This window comes from Falco punctatus (genome assembly GCF_963210335.1).
Source record: "Falco punctatus genome assembly, chromosome: 15".
Lineage (NCBI taxonomy): Eukaryota > Metazoa > Chordata > Aves > Falconiformes > Falconidae > Falco > Falco punctatus.
Window position 1 is genome coordinate 14,744,863 of NC_137595.1, and position 18,121 is coordinate 14,762,983.

At 42.0% G+C, this 18,121-nt stretch overlaps 1 protein-coding gene across 1 annotated transcript in view; it reads right to left on the reverse strand.

Moving 5' to 3' along the window:
* The window catches only part of IDS (iduronate 2-sulfatase), a 91,645-nt gene extending 73,947 nt beyond the window's left edge, over nucleotides 1-17,698 (reverse strand). The window contains exon 1 of the mRNA XM_080365754.1: nucleotides 3,585-17,698. The gene's annotated coding sequence lies outside the window, so the exon portion shown is untranslated. The remainder of the gene's footprint in view (nucleotides 1-3,584) is intronic.
* Nucleotides 17,699-18,121: the final 423 nt, after the last annotated feature.

Here is an 18,121-nt window from a genome sequence, read left to right on the forward strand (position 1 = left end):
GTCCCCTGGCTCAGCCACAGTGCTTGTCACAGGGGTTGGAATAGCCGCAGTGTCTGTCATTCTGTTCTAGATCCAAAGACCTTCTTTGCCCCTCGAGGGTGCTGAATGGTGCTGAACAGGGCTCGGTACACACGGGCCAAGCCCCGGCACATTGCAGTGATTTGTGTCTCTCTGAACTGCCAGCATGACAGCATACTTTTCCCAAATATTTTACTAGGTTGTTTGGGTTCTGCACTTGTTCAGGGGTGAAGTTCCAAAACAGCGGAGGTACCCACTGTCCTAGGCACTTGCCCATACTATCCCACACACTCTGCCACTTGTAACTATCCAGTCCTGGGACAGATCTCTGCATGGTATTCTTAAATAGTTACTTAATATTAAACAAGATCTGGAACACATTTAGCAACATGCTGGTTCCTAGCAATACGATCATGCTGGTTCCAACATCCCAAAGATACTCAAAATTTTCAAAATTCTCAAATGCTACTGTAATTAGCCTGGTGGGGAAGGAGATGTGAGAAGATGCCTCCTCTAAATGTTAGCTCTCCAAGGAGAAAAGGTTAAAGGTGTAATTATTAATAATTTCTGATAGATGGCTCCCCAAGTACAGAGATGACAGCAATGTTGAGTACAAATATCAGATAAGTCTCATGACTAGGAATTCTATAATATCATAAGCCAGTGTTACAAAGTACAACAACATGATAGCCTTAGCACAGTTCACACAGGCGATAAACAGCACAACGGGGAGCATATACTGCAAGTGAAGTATTACATTATGCAACTTTAAGAAGCAGCATACCAATGCTGAGAGCAAATAAATCAACATCTTGACCAGCGACTATTAAACTAATATAATGAATGCTTATAACAAAGTTGTTCTAATGTGTTCTAGTCAGATCTGTTGTTATCTCAGGCCAAGGTGCCCCACATTAGGCATCAAAAAGGACTGTCATGGTTTAACCCCAGCTGACAACTAAGTACCATGCAGCCACTCACCCACATCCCCCTGCCCCACCCACCCTGTGGGATGGGGAGGAGAATCAGAAAGAAGGTAAACTCCATGGGTTGAGATAAGAACAGCTTAATAATCAAAATAAAATAAAATACAATAATAATATAAGAATAAAAATTGTAATGAAAAAGAAAACAACAGAGAAAAACAAAACCCAAGGAAAACAAGTGATGCACAATACAGTTGCTCACCACTTGCTGACCCATGCCCAGCCAGTCCCCGAGAAGCACACAGTGGCTCCCAGCCAGCTCCCCCCAGTTTATATACCGAACATGATGTTTTATGGTATGGAATATCCCTTTGGCTAGTTGGGGTCAGCTGTCCTGGCTCTGCTCCCTCCCGGCTTCTTGTGCACCTCCTACCTGGCAGAGCCCGAGAGACTGAAGAGCCCTTGACTCAGGGCAAGCACTGCTTAGCATCAACTCAAACATCAGCGTGTTATCGGCATTGTTCTCATACTAAATCCAAAACACAGTTTAATTTCTTCCTAGTAGCTGGTGCAGTGCTATCTCAGCTGAAACAAGGACATACGATTTCCTTGTTTGCCTACCATGAGTATTGAGCAATCATCGTAAGTTCAGCCAACTAGAGAACAAATTTCATAAGGGGTGGGAATCTTTCTCAAACAGCACACAAGTTCTGATGCTAAAAAGCAAATGGGGATGATGCCAGATGAATGATTGCAGAGACTAAAATCACAGCCCTAATAGTATGTCTTTGACAAACTGGTCTCACAGCTCAGATGTCCACTCCACCCAGGATGTACAGGCATTTGAGCTGCCCGTCTTTCAGCTTCTGAGCTAAACGATTGCTGTATTGCATGTGATGAGTCAGGACTGTAATAGGAATGGTTAAACCTAAACCTTGCCTGAACTGGAGACCGCTCGTACAACACTAATCAGCCATTTTGCGAGAAGTCCCAGAAGCACTTCTGAATGTCAGCCTCTGCCACCTGCCACCACCACTGATCATCAGATCTGACAATCTGATAGTTTAGCAATATGCTGAAGCATATACTGAAGGTTTGGGTGTCTACAATAGTGCTTGCACAAGTGTTAGTAACGTAGATGAGGACACCAGCATAATAGCTGAGTATCTTAAAATTGCCTATTTTCTATGACAGGCCCACATTAAGACATGGTAAAAATCCAGCACAGCAATATTTTTAGTGGGAAAAATCCTATTAATGCAACTCTGTAAGAAATGGCTGTACTGTCAGGCCCATAGTAGATCTTATGAAGTAGCATTTTCATTCCTGAGGATGCTTTCCAAGAAAGTTTCCACATGTATACTTTCTGTTTAAAGGAAGATTTAAGCAGTTTCATTTGGAAACTGTACTCTTCAGTGTTGAAATTTGAGCCAAACCCCAAGAAACTAATAGGTAACAGTCTCTCAAGTCAGCATGTAAGAAATAGGTTATAAAGAAGTTAATGCAAGTATCAGAGAAATAGTTTTATTTTTCTTTACAAAGTATATGAACAACTTGGCTTTCTCTGCTGTTTCCCTATGCTGCAAAAGGGCTTTGATCCTCCTCTGCTGGATGGAGGACAACAACGTGCCAAGGAATAGCCTCCAAGATAGGAAACAAAACTAACACTAAGACTTGCTGGTGTTCTTTGTTTCCTCTGGCAAGCAGAATAAAGTGTCTTTTTAAGACTAAGTGAATACGGTCAGGCAATATAACATAACCCAAGTGCTGAGCTCTGCCTTGGAAGGATGTCTCGGCTCTTCACATATGCACCCTGTCCTTGCACATGTCCCCCAGTGATTTCACCAGAACTTAGCTCAAAACAGTAACTGCAAATACCACGGTAGATTCATGATTAAGTCTAAGGAATTTTTCTGCACCACTCAGTAATTCTAAGAAATCAGGTTTTCACAAACCAATGGCTGGGCACTGTGATCTGTTCACTCAAACTGGCAGAGGTGTTGTTTTCAATGAATTAATATAACTACACAAATATATTATTATTTCTCATGCATTATAAAATGTATTTGACTAATCACTACAGGAAGCTTCTGATTAGGGATAAATAAATTTGACAGACTTTTTTTTTAAAAAGCACTGTTTTCCTTTTTGATGAAAATTATTTCTGTACAGACTGCTATGACAAAAATGAGAGGCCTGTTAAACATATTAACACCTGCATTACTATCTGTAGCTTTCTCTGGCAGATATGGTGAGGGAGTGAAATAGCTATAGCAAACATGGAGCTGCCTGAGCCACTGAGACATAGCATTGATAAATTAATTTTTGAAAGATTCCATAGGTCTACTTTCAGAAACAAAGGAAACATACTTTTAAGTCATCTGTGAACATTAGCACTCAAGTGTAAGCTAAAAACATCTCATCAGAGGCACATGCATAGACTTTTTTTAACATTCCTATGATAAATAATAGGATAGCATTGTAGCCTATCCTTGCAGCCCAATCTGCAGAGCTATGCACTAGAAAACACATTGTGGGCATTAGATAATACATTCCTAATCCAAAAATACTCATTACAAGCTTTCATTTCATATACAGTTACTTCTCCACAGCTGGAGTATGTCATGCAGATCTGCTCACCTGCAGCACATTCTCTTGTCGCAGCACTCTCCAAACTATCAAGCTGCAACAAGGTCTTTTATCACCACATACCAGCGTACTCTTCATGGCAGCCCCTCTGCTACCTTCTCCTAGTCTCACCTCACCCAGAGCCCACTCTCTCTTCTTCCTCCTCAGCTTTCTCTTCACTGGCTCTCAACCACTTAACTTAACCATCCACAGCTGCACCTTATCTACATCGGCCAACCGTCGCCCCCCAAGCCAACCCACAGCTGTATATTATCAATGTTAATTAACCCAGCTTCATTCCTCGACACTCTTTCTCTCCCAAGTCCTAGTTTAGCAATCTCACACGATGAGTTTTCCCAAGCAGTATCGGAATGTATGTATGTAAATGTATGTACATATGTAAAGTATGTAGTATCAGAGCTGTTTCTAAGATACCATTTGGATTGACTTCAGAGCACTGGGCAATAGGTAAGGCAGGTGCTGTTACCCCCCCCCCACAAGCAGTGAATCAAAGGCACACCTCAGTCAGGGTTTCTCCCGTTACCTGTTTGGCCTGTAAATGTGGCAAATTAGATGCTACCAGCTCCATCTCTGATGCGCTGGCCAGAGAAGAGATGGGTGGATTAAGGAACTGGAGTTCTTCCTGACCTCCCTGCCCCTGTTGCAGGAAATGTGCCTGCGGTTCAGGCAGCACTCAAAGCCCTCACGCTGTGCCCAGCTCAGCGAGGGCAGGCGAGCACGCTGCAGCATAGCCCCGAAGAAATAACTTTCACGCACATAAGCGTTGACATAGGCAATTTCTCAAGTTACATGGAGAGTACAATAAAAAGATAAAGCCTGCAAACAGGAAAGCCTGTGTAAACCAGATGTCATGTAATACCACTGAATTCTTTAATGTGGGTAGCTGGCAAGGACTGGCCTATTATTTAAACATCTACAAACTCTGTTTTATTTGCTATTCTGGATTAATAATTGCTGTGGATTTTAGCTAGTGTCCTGCTTTCACCAGGGATAGGGTTAATTTTCTTCTCACTAGCTGGCACAATGCTAAGTTTTGGGTTTATTATGAGAATAAGGTTGATAACAGACTCATGGTTTTAGTTGTTGCCAAGTAATGATTATGATGTGTCAAGGACTTTTCAGCTTCTCAGGCCCTGCCAGCGAGAGGGCTGGAGGGGCACAACAAATTGGGAGGGGACACAGCCAGGACAGCTGTCCTGGACTAGCCAAAGGGATATTCCATACCATAGAGCATCATGCTGAGTATATAAACTGAGGGGATGGTGTTGGCTGGGGCTGGCCAATTGCTGCTCAGGGGCTGCTGGGCATTGGTCAGCGGGTGGTGAGCAACTGTATTGTGCATCACTTGTTTTCTTTTTTTTCCTCTTGGGTTTTATTCCTCTCTCCCTCTGTCTCCTTTTCATTACTATAGTAGTAATAGTAGTAGTAGTATATTTCATTTTATGTCAATTATTACATTTTTCTTACCTCAACCCATGAGTTTTATCTTTTTCCTGATTCTCCTCCCCGTCCCACTGAGGAGGGGAGAAGTGAGAGTGTGGCTGCATGGTACTTGGCTGCTGGCTGGGGTTAAACCACAACAGGCAGTATTTTGGGTGGCATCCTCAGTGTAGTTACAAAATACAGTTGTTAAACCAGAAATAATCTGACCCCCGTTTACTGTTAATAGTGAAAACTAACGAACCCTCTATTCCCCTTGCTACAACTGTCTTACAGGGGAAGTGAATACGCTCATCAGTATTCAGGTATAGCTAACAGGGAGGTCACCTTCTGTTAAGCAACTCTCCATCTCAAACACTAAAACCTTGCAATTAGTAATTTGACAAGGACACCAAAGTACACAACCACGTTGCTCTGACTAAGGTGATGTTTTCTGTAGTGTCATTCTATCTGCAAAGCACGAGAGGAGTGATTCCTGCAAAGACACAGATCCTGACTCCCATATACATGCAAAGTGAGGGATGCAAAGCAAGAGTCATGAAGGTGGAAGCACAGTGAAGGATAAGCAGGGATCTGTAATTAGGCAAATCAAGGCAGAATTAAAAATTGCTCAAGGTGTGACAAAGTGACACTTTTTGTCATGCTTGACTAAGAACAGTAGTAAGACCAAGAGACGTAGAACTAGCAGTTGTAATAGTGAATAACAAGGACTTTTGACAAGATCAAATTCTTCCTTTCTCTGCTATCTCCTTTCTTCACTGTTCACCTTAGGGAACAGATCTGTGATTCAGAACTAAAAAAAACTTTTTCTCACAGCCACCGTAGATGTTTCTTGTACTGCTCCGAGTTTACCATGTACACAGTAGGAGGCTGGTTCCACTACTGTCCCAGTAGCATCCAAATTCTAATTTGCAACACCATAGAAGCTGATCTACAGCTACCCATGAGTGACACTGTTTCTTGTGCTGAAAATGGCCTATACCCCAGAAGCATCCCATCAAAGTGCCAGATATGACCCCAGTACAGAACAAGATCCGCAGCAAACTTTCTGGTCCACCAAATGAAAAATTCTTGAGAACCACACCTGCACAGCAGTCACTTTCCCAATTCAATACAGAACAGTTTGAGATACAACGCACCAAGTATTCAGAAATTGGTACTATCCTGAGTATGACTGCAGGATGGAATAGCTTGTGTCTGGTTACTAAAATAATGATTCTACCTTTCATTCTTTTGTCAGTATAAAAGAAAACAAAAGTCAAAGATTATTCCTGCCTTACCTGCACCCTCAACCTCCTACCATAATAGCTGTTGGTGTACTGGATGCCAAAGGCCCTATGCTGAGTTTACTCAGCGTTTTTAAGCATGACACTTCAACAAGGTAACCAGTCCTTTCTGAATGCCATCATTTTCCTTTGAGTCAACGAGACTCAAAGGTGTTTTGTAGAAGCTGTTTGATGAACAGCTCAAGCTAGTTTGCCCTTTCCAACACCTTTTTTCCCATAATTTGTCAGTAGTATTCTATGATCCAAAAGGTTCAGGTGAAAACCACAAAGGGACAAATGTGTTGTAGCATGTATTTGTTTAAGTGAGATAATATCTCTGATCACTTTTTATGTAAGGGATTTCACATGTACCATTTTAAGTCATGAAATGAATCTCATGAGCCACCTTTGCTTTGAAATGGTCTAGCAGCAATAAGCTTTGGACAACAGATTTGCTGGGAAAAGGCACCCATAGCGATAGTGGTGAGCAGCAAAATATGAAAACCCAAAATCCATCAGAAATGAGCTGGAAAACCAGGGGAGTAAAATAAAGACAAAGCCCCTGCAGGTCTTAAAAGGTGAAGCTGAACATAAATTGCAACTTTATAAGCATCAGCAACCAAAAATAAGTATTGATCTAGCTGTCAACTTTCATGAACATGATAATGTTATATGCCTTCTTTTAAAAATAAATAAATAGAAACCCCTTTACACATGTTCAGCAGAAACTCCAGCCTCAGCTGAGCAAAATTTTCTGCTGCTCTGGGCAATCACCAGGGAGGCACCCAACCAAGCTGCTAAGGAGGGGAACAGTTGTAACCTGGCTACCCCCTCTGTGGTGCTGCCTCATGGGCAATGCTCCCGTCTGCCTTCGGAAACCAGCAGGCCAGGGAGCGTGGAGGCAACTGGAGGCTAAGCGCTTATGCTATTTCAATACTTTGAGCACAGAAGTGTTTGTTTCTTCACTAAGAAGATTTCATTCCCTTGATAAAAGGATTGAATTAAAAAACAGGGAGAAATGGGAGACAAATAGATTCTGGTCCAAATGGTGGTCACTTATTTTGTCCATCTAGAACCTGATTTTCCAGACTTTTCTTGTTAGATATCCCTACAGTACAGGTTTGAATGAGCATAGCTCCTCATCACTACTACGGCAGGTGTGAGTGGACTAGGATCTCACACACAGGTACCCAGTGGGTAAGGAATACAAAGTGGGGAAAGAGGTACAAGCCAGTCAAGCCTGGTTTGTATCCCACAGACACAGGGTAAGATTCAATTGCCTTAAAGAAGAACATTCTTTCTCTTCCTGAAATTCCTTGGCTCCTTCACAGGACACCTTTCACCTTCAGCAACAAAAGTATACACAAAGTGATGCTTTGCTAGACAACCCCAACTTACTGCAGGAATCCTGCAGGGAAAAAACAGCATCTGATCATGCCATTGAAGATTGCTTTGCAACAGCTTGGCTGTGTGAGAATACCAATGCTTTTTTTTTTCTTGTAAGATATACACATGTTCACTACCATCCCAGTTAAAAACCAAATGCCTGATAGACTCATGTAAAACTGAAAGCCCAGGGAAGATAAATTACCTCATGCTGTCCTCTTAGACATTCTTTGTGAGCTTGGACTTGATAATCCAACAGTCTTCTTTGGACTGTTGAGCTAGAGCTTTCTGATTTTAATGTAGTATTTAATTTGGACAGCTCCTAGATGGTTCTGAAATGTGCAGTGGGTTGACCCTGGCTGGATGCCAGGTGCCCACCAAAGCCACTCTATCACTCCCCTCCTCAACCGGGCAGGGGAGAGAACATAACAAAAGGCTCATGGGTCAAGGTAAGGACCGGGAGATCAGTCACCAATTATCATCACAGGAAAACAGACTTGACTTGGGGAAATTAATTTATTACCATTCAAATCAGAGTAGGATAATGAGATCTAAAATAAAACTTAAAAGCACCATCCCCTTACCCCTCCCTTCTTCCCAGGCTTAACTTAATTCCCAATTTCTCTCTATCCTCCCCCTGAGTGGCACAGGGGGATGGGGAACGGGGGTTGTGGTCAGTTCATCACACATCGTGTGCTGCTCCTTCCTCCTCACACTCTTCCCCTGCTCCAGCGTGGGGTCCCTCCCACAGGAGACAGCTCTCCACGAGCTTCTCCAACGTGGGTCCTGCCCATGGGCTGCAGTTCCTCATGCTCTGCCCTGGACTGGGGGGCTGCAGGGATGTTGTTCTCACACAGTCTCACTCTCTTCTGCTGGTGCAGATTTGTTTTTTCTTTTCCCTTTTCAATATATTATCCCAGAGGCGCTACCGCTGTTGCTGATGGGTTTGGTGGTGGCCAGCGACAGGTCCCTCTGGCTGGCACTGGCTCCGTCCGACATGGGGGAAGCTTCTGGCACCTTCTCACAGAAGCTGCCCCTGTAGTCCCCTGCTACCAAAGCCTTGCCATGCAAACCCACTAAAAAATGTCATGTTGCTAAATCTCAGACCTGAAACCAAGGTAAAAAAATAAAAAGCTCATCTCATTGATCTTGTTCACTTTCATTCCCTGTCTCCCATCCAATTTTGTTAACAATTGGTTTCTTGCTTCAAGGCTGAAACATCATAGACTTAAGTGAGTTGTATGATTTTTAGATATCTTTGTGTGTCTTTTCAATTTGGCAAGATATTAGTAGGTCTTTGTCAAAGAATAAAATGCAGCAAGTAGCTGGTTGGTGTTTTATCTCTGCAAAAGCCATGTAAATTTGCCAGAATCACACTGACATTTAATCTGATCCTTTTCCTTGAATACAGTGCAGAAGGAGCAGTGTTATATCCAATTACTGATAAGATAAAGCCTGGTGTATCATTGTCCTGCATCACTGGCTAAAGTATATGTTGCACAGTGTTACAACATCAGGGTGCCAGTATTTTAACACATATACTATACTGCTGCAAATAATGACATGGCTGCAAGGCATGTTGAACTGAACTCGCCTCTTGTACACAAAATCCACAAACTGTTCTTCGATTTGGTGGCATTTAAGCACTTATATTGTGCTATCTGGCTTGACTTCTGAAAGAAATCCCGAGGAGTCATGGACAGAAATCTTGTTTGAAGTCAGTGGTATCTCGACACACAGATCCTTGAGATTCTTGGAACACCTGACCTGTGTCAGCACTAATGTTCTTAATCTGAATAATGCTTTAGGTAAAGTTACTAGGTGTCTTTACTTAAAGAAGGAGGAACGTAAATAGTTGGAAGCTCAGTGTTGCATGCAGAGCTCCCATCAATTTCCCTAGGCATAATATGATAGGCACAATCAGTTCCTCTAATTCACAGACTCTGTCCTTCTTGGTGAAAAGTTCCATTCCCAGTGCAATTTCCTTAGTTAAAATACAAATGTTTAGTGAAGACAAGAGCTTCTAATTTTCATTAGAGTTCACAAGTCAGTCTCTTCACATGAATTATCAGGTCAAGGTAAAGCTCAAATTGGTTTCCCTTCATAACATGCAGGACTGATCAAGTAGAGGTGGAGTGGAAGTTTACAAAAATCATAGCAAATTTAGAGAAAACACAAGCAGAATTGTACTACAATTTTTAAATTACTTAGAAACTTCATGTTAAACACCTCTATATTCTTCAATTATAAGAACAAAAATTATAGAATTAAATTACTTTGTGTTGGAGTAAGGTGATGGTATTAGTCAACCACATAATGAATTTTATAGCAAAACCATGGGAATTTTATATCAATTATTGTACCTGTACAACCAGTCTTAGTTTACTGTATTAAAATTAAATGCAACATTTAAAGGTAAACCAAAGACATGCTGCATTTCTATTTTATAAACTACTTACGCATTTTTCCCCCAACTGTAAACTTAAACATTATCTTATTAAAAAATACTTCAGATTAAATGTTATCTTTTCTATTAATATAAGGACATTTCTGCTGCAGATACATCTTTTGGTAATGATAAACATGAAAAAAAATTATAATAGCAAAGAAATGTGATGCTTTGCTGTTTAAAAAAAACCCTATTTGGTAAATTCTAAAGTCAGAATAAACTACTGCAGGGCGAAAAATCTGCGTTTTGGTTAGGTGTGTTTAGAATTTGATGAATATTACTTTTGGCAATTAAACAAGAACAAAGTGTGAGCTGAAAGAAAATATGAAAATCAGCACTATGGTGACTTGAACAGACAAAGTTCAATAGCAATTAAAACCCCAAAACTCTCCAAGGGATGTGACAGGAATATCAATGAAGAAGTCACATAGTGACAGTATTTGAAAAAGCCATTAAAAGAAGCAAAAATCAAGTCTCAATAGTTCCTGGATCTGTTTACTTTTAATTAATGAAGAAAACGTTACCTGAAATACTTGATGAATACAGCACATTGGTCAAACGACAGAAATCTAAACCTGTGTCAGGTTGATGTGTGTCCTCCAGTTAATACATAAAGACCTTACTTTGACTTCATTTGAGTCAATAAGGATACCACCACCACTGATTTTTGTAAAAGCCATATTGGGCTCCTAGTTCAATCACAACAAAGCCCAAAGCCACTGTGGAGCTGGTTTGTTGGTGACTATGTACTGAAATCTCCATTGATGTAGAGACCTGACAAATTTTTGGCACAGGACTTATGCCAAAAGTCAGAAACACAAGAAAAGAAAACCATGCTGCTTCAATGACAACCGAGAAGTCGCTGAAAGCATCCATAATTCTAAACGCTCTTGACACTGAGAGATACATCAGCTATGGCACCCACAGCACTGATCTGGTAGGAGAGGAAGGCCTAGGAGACTTGCAGGCTGTTCTTACCATTTTAAGGTTGATAGCATCTCTAACATCTCCCTGTGCATATGACAGCAAAAATAAAATTTACTCAGTTTTCTCTTTGGTTGGAGTTCTCTTAAACAGCCTTTGTCTCTTGTAGCTAGGTATCCCTCAGCTGGTGTCTTCCTGAAGTGGTCACTTCCTTCTTTTCTCAGAATTATATCTCCACTGAGAAATTTATGGGACTTACTTAAATGGTTATGAGTTCAGCTGGTCCAAGTAGCCTGATAGCACAACAGACTTGCAAGTTAAACAACTGCAAATAAAAGTCATGTTTTGTGCTGGATATTATTCTTGGGTTTTAAGAATAGAACAGTATATTAATTTTGCCAGGACAACATGTGTGATCTGATCCACCATCAAGGCCTAACGAAATGAAGAAGGCCTTGAAGGAAAGCATCAACCCTGACAAATCACCTTTAATAGGAAATAGATGGGATTTATTTATATAGCAGTAGTCCAATGCCTTCCTTTCCAGCTTTATTTCAACAGGTCCTAAACACAGTGGAAGGGAAAGGAGTGGCAGAAAGCTCAGGCAATATATTATCATAAAAAATGGATAACTTTGAAGCTGTGGTGAGGCAGGGAAAATATTACATAAGAAAGGGGCATGGAACATGACATTTTTAAATGAGCTTCCTCTCAACAGGAAGACAAGTAATGAGTAAAACTAGCTGAACAGTTTAAGATGGAAAAGTAAAGCATACATAATTAAACCAGACACATCTTTTGCAGGTGATGTCAAAACATTGTGTTAAATCCTGCTCTGGTCAAACAGCCGCACAACAATGCATTTTCTAGCATCCCACTGGCAGGACACCTTATGAAATTCATAGCATTTTAGTAGGATAATTTGTTTCACATTACAGTCCTAGCTGACATTATTATAAACAGCAACTTGCTGAACTACTCCTCCTCCTCTACAAATGGCTTTCAGGCTGGAGAATACTAATTTAGGGGCACAACATCCAACAGGGAGATAATGATTTAAAGCCTTTGTCCTTAAACTAACTTCCCAAAGAGGACACGATACAATATTCTTACAGAAATTATTGAAATCTTGATTGAAACTGAAGATCTTAATTTCAAAACTAAGCATCTGTGTGTAATGCCAATGACAGTAACATCTGTGTAGATACTAGATCATTTCTGCTTTTGACTGTGCAAAATTACAGGCTGGTCTAAAGATTTTATATTTATTGGCCAATCTCTTCTTTGTGAATTACCGGTCAAACTTTGTTTATTCTGTGAATAAATGTTAAGGGTAAGGCCTACAGTAAAATCAACAGAAATTTACATGGGGATTTTCAAACCTGGAGATTTGTTTTTGTAAGCAATTTGATGTTTTGTCATAGACCATGAAAGATGATCTTAGAAACAGTTCATGGCTATGCTGTCAGACACACAAGTCAATTATTACCAAACTGCTGTCCTCCCTTTAAATGTTACCATTTTCCAGTCATCTAACAGTGACACTTTGAGAAGTCTGTAAAGCAAACAGGACACATGAATTATAAGGTATGTTAGGAGTCAAGGCTGACTGTCAACAGAAAAGCAAGCTTGACAAATTAGAAGGATGATTCAAGTTTTGTTTCCTTCACTTAACTCTGGCCAGTCAAGGACAGGGAACCTCCTGGTTTATGTTTTTCAAGCAGAATAAGAATACAAGTAGATGGTCTATGAAAGCAGTAATGGCAGTGACTATAAAATAGACACTCTATATGACTTTGAACTAATTTGAGGAACGAGATATATGGAATGAAAACGAAATGTCTGTTTGGCCTCCAACATAAACTGTCTCAGGGGATTCAGTTCAGTCCCTAGTGTTCAAGCCTCAGCCAGCAGAAGACAGGAAGTCTTAACAGAAAGCAGATGACTTGTTCCTTCTTTCATCCCCTCCCCATATTCCTCCTCCCACTCTTAAATCACCATAAAATGTAAATGGAGAAATATTATAAATCTTTAAGTTCAGACAACACCTTGGTTTTTCTTTACTGCCCAGCTCTCCTCAACATCACCCTCACAAGTGTAGTATCTAGCCATAGCAATCAAAAAACCTGAGACCACCAAAAGGTCTAAGAAAGCTCCTAAATATCCCCATTGCCAGTTACTTGACTTCAAGCCAAAAATTTAGCCCTAGCTTTCCTGAGGTAACAGTACAAAAGTATGTCACCTGAGCTTAACCACAAATTTAATTGGAATTTAGTCATGGCTAATGACATAGTAACGGTTTCAGGTTACATGAAAGTCACAGCTTCAGCATCCATTTTAAGGGGTAAAAAATTAGGATATAACAATTACGACAAAAATCTCTCTCTTTTAATATCGTATCTCCTATGAGACAGAAAAAGGGCAAGCATATGATCCTAAATCTCAAAGGAATTGTTAGAATCAAAAGGCAGGTTGTTTAACTTATCTAGGGGTCAAAGGTGTTGCTGTTATTTTCTCATTACTGACTCTAATATAGAGCTTTTACTATAAAATATCAGCTGTTTTCTTGCAGCACTATAAACTTTTGGATCGCATTGTGAAGGAACATGTGGATTAACTGCTGAGATGAGGAAAATAAATAATTTTCATTTCTATGCTGTGAGATTTACCTGAAGGTGAACTGCTGGATGGAGGTGACATCAGAGCCTTCTGTCTGCATACCACATCATTTTGGTTTTCATTTTACGAGGCAGAACCAAAAAAAGCATGTATCCTGCACTAGCCACATCTCAAATTGCTTTGTACTGTCTCTCCTGGGTCTGAAATCCCACAGCAGTCCTGCAAACAAAAGTTATCACACTGTATAAAACTTCCCAGATGCAAATAAAATGTCTTTAAAAAAAAACCAAAAAAAACCAAAACCAAAAATGACCATCTGAGCAAGCTAAAAGCCACTTAAAGAAACTCCCCAGTCAGGCAGAAGGAAACAAAACTCATTTGGCTCTGAGTAGAAACACCACTTACTACGGGTTACCAGCTGCAAATGCAGGCAGCGTGAGACAGTGATTTCCCTGGGGGTGTGCACACACCTGCACACAAACACACACACCCTGGCACCCAGTACCTGTCAGCTCTGGGCTGGGCACTGGCTCCAGCCTCCCAGCACTGCTCGCCTGCACCCACAGTTGTTGTTGTCTCTATCCCTACAAATGGAACAGAGGATCACATGAAGGATGAGCAGGATGGTGAAAAGGAGGAGTGCAAGGAAGACAGCCTTTGTCATCAGGGACACCACGGGCTGTACGTCCCTGGGTGAGGGTGGGAAGCTGGGACGCAGCAGGAGGCACTCCTGTACATGTGGATGTGTGCCACGCACACACATGGTCGCACCCCAGGGAGACCTCTGGGGCTCCCGTTCAATCCCAGCCCTGCCTGCCAAGTCCTTCCTTCCACCATCTTTCCTGCACCTGCTGCGTGCCCCCTGCACAGCTTTGTTGCTTGCAGAGAGAACAAGTTATTTTACAGGCAGAAAAATGTCACCCAGTGTGTTTGTCAGATCTAACAGCAGCCAGGTCTTAACTTTTCCTCCAGAGAAGAGAAGGGGGAAAAGTCTACTATCTTTTAGGGGGCTAGATTTGCTATATGTATCTTTAGGGGAAAAAGTAGATTAAATGAGTGAAGTTTTCTCAGCTGTGGCACCTGCATGCTGGGTCCATCAGCAAAGAGCTGTTTACTTTCTGTCTAGTTACATCCTTGGTTTTTTAGCTTCATCTCTATCATGTTTTCTGTAACTAGGGATTTCTTTCCTAGTTCTTTGTCCCTTGCAGAAACTATTTTGCTGCCTGGGCAGTCAGCCAAACATTGTAACTGCAGAAGAAATCTTTCTTGATTTACTCCTACAGACCTTCATGCATATTCTCAGAAATGGCATGCTGCTTTATTAGCCTTCTGAATTATTAATAGGTTTCAAGTTAAGATAATTCCTTTTTAGTATTATTTTTATTTTTTTTTTATGATTGCATCTGGCTGAGGATAATGCTTACAGGTACTGTCTTGTCTAGTAGATTCTTTACGCATTGCAATAGATATATTTTATCTTGGATAGCTACATAGAATCATAGGATCATTGAGGTTGGAAAAAACTTTTAAGATCATCGATTCCAACTGTTAACCTGGCACTGCCAAGTCCACCACTAAACCATGTCCCTAATTATGTGTTATCTACATGTCTTTTAAATACCTCCAGGGATGGTGACCCAACCCCCTGGGCAGCCTGTTCCAGTGCTTGACCACCCTTTCAGTGTAGCCATTTTTCCTAATACCCAATGTAAACCTCCCTTGGTGCAACTTGAGGCCATTTCCTCTTGTCCTATCGCTTGTTACCTGGGAGAAGAGACAACTATGCATAGTTGTTCTCTTTTCCAAACCATCAATGCTCAACTTTTGAAAAAGCAGAATGAAAAACAAGGTTCCAGTTTCCAATTTTTTAAGCCTGGTAAATCTTTCATTCCTTAGAAGCTTTGCCACAGGTCCTATCACATGAGCACTTTTCATCTAATCGGTCTCTGGAGACTCCCTAGCCCTCATCCTTTCCTTTCCTTCTCTTTTCTTTCATTATGTTTTCATGCTTCTCTGTCATCCTGATTTCTTACCAATCTCCTCACACACCCTCCCCACTGCCATTACTCGTGCTGGCATGTCCGTTCATGTAGCCTTTGACATACCCTTGCCTGACCAGTTGAATATATTGGGCAGAAAGCTCCTGGCATGGAAGTCTGTCAGCTGCTTGTGCTGTTGCCAACAGAGCTAAAATTGTATCTACTGTTTTCCAGAGAATAACTCCAAATGAATCATATCTTTGAGTAGCTATGCATTAGCAAATGAATACTCGTAAGGTCTACAAGTAGCTATGGCATTTAATAAATCACATTGGGTGTAATCCTAGATTCTTAGCTTGTGTAAATTACCAGTCCCATTAGCACTAGATGAAGACTTAGACCATTTTTCAGTCCTTTTTTCATCTTTCTGCAGAAGCTAGACCTTAAGATATGATTGATTTTTTTCTTTTATTAGCATTGTACTTGCAATGTAATCTTGATTAGTGAGGAGCTATGGGGATTTTCTGTTCAGAAAGAGTCATCAGATAATCTATCCTGATGTAGAGTCATCACATAATCTGCTATATAATTTCATAACCTTTGTTACAGTCAAACTCATTGACTTGAGTTTGATTACAGAATCACAGATTGGTTAGGGTTGGAAGGAATCCCTGGAGATCATCTAGTCCAACCCCCTGCTCTACAGCAGGTTGCAGAGAGTCATGTCCAGGTAGGTTTTAAATGTCTACAGAGATGGAGACTCCATAACCTCTCTGGGAAGCCTGTCCCAGGGCTCTGTCACCCTCCAAGTAAAGAAGTCCTTCCTCGTATCCAGATGGAACTTCTCTTGTTGCAGTTTGTGCCCACTGCCCCCACTGCCCCTTGTCCTGTTGCTTGGCACTACTGAAAACGGCCCAGCCTCATCCTCTTGACACTTGCCCTTAAGATATTTGTAGACATTGATGAGATCCTTGTTAAGAAAAAAAAAGAAAAGAGTTCAGGGACAAGTTGGACTGTATGAAAATTTTATTTGTGAAAAAGTTGTGATAATTGTTAAATACATAAGGTATGAAATAAGAAGGAAAAGAAAAAAGAAAAATGAAAAAAGAAAAAAAGACAAATTAGAGGAATTGTAGAGCAACGAAGCTGGGTTAATTAACATTGATAATGTACAGCTGTGGGCTGGCTTCAGGGGCTGATGTGGATAAGGTGCAGCTGTGGCTGGTTTCTGCTAAGTAGTTAAATATCTCTAAGGGGTATGGAAGAGGAGTGCTGGAGGAAGAGAGACCTGGAAAAAGCAGAGGGAGGGGAGCAAGCATCCTGGATGGGGCAAGAAATAGGGTGGATCTGGCCTGAAGAGGATGAAGAAACAGCAAGGACAGTAGATGAACTTTTGAAACCTTGTGGGGGACTGGTGGCTGTGCTGGGGCAAAGGTGTGGGAATTACTCATTGAAGTTAACCTGGCATGGGGTAGTAAAAGCCTTGTTGCAGCCGGCTAGTTTTTATAGTGCTGTGACAGATCACCTCTCAGCCTTCCCTTCTCCAGGGTACCCAGGCCCAGCTCCCTCGGCCTCCCCTCACAAGGGAGATTCTCCAGTCCCCTCATCGTCTTTGTAGCCCTCCACTGGACCCTCTCCAGCAGTTCCCAGGCCCTCTTGAACTGGGGAGCCCAGCACTCCAGATGTAGCCTCACCAGGGCAGAGCAGAGGGGGAGGACCACCTCCCTAGCCCTGCTGGCCATGCACCTCCCAATGTTCCACAGGGTCCCATGGGCCTTCATGGCCACACAGGCACACTGCTGGCTCATGGGCAACTTGCTGTCCACCAGGACTCCCAGGTCCTTCTCAGCAGAGCTGCCTCCCAGCAGGTCAACACCTGGCCTTACTGGTGCATGGGGCTGTCCCTCCCCAGGTGCAGGACCTTACACTGGCCTTTGTGGAACTTCATGAGGTTCCTGTCCAGCCTGTCCAGGCCTTGCTGAATGGCAGCGCAGCCTCTGTGGGGTATGAGCCACTCCTCCCGGCTGTGTGCCATCGCCCACGGGCCTGTCCCCCCCCAGCCAGGCTCTGACAGCCGGAACACGAGCGAGTGAGCAGCCGGGCAGCTCACCCAGGCTGCCTGAAGCGCTGAGTCAACGCAAATTCAACTCCACTGAAGGAACTGGATGGAAACACCATTCTTCACCGTGCACTCTGACAAACTGTATGGGTTAAGGTTTTGTTTTGTTTTTTTCTCCAGTAGCGGCTTGGAATTGTGCTAGTCCATAAAAAAACTTTTAGGTGTAAGCTGAAACAGGCCACGCTGATTTCCCAAAATGAAGCCAACTTGCTTTTTATTTTTTAATATATACTTTAAAAGTTTCTCAGCGAGTGCCGGATTGTGACAACTTTCCGCAGAGCCGTTCCCTAAGCACCAAACGCACACCGCGACATGCCCCCACGGCCACCGCGCCCCCGACCCCTCCC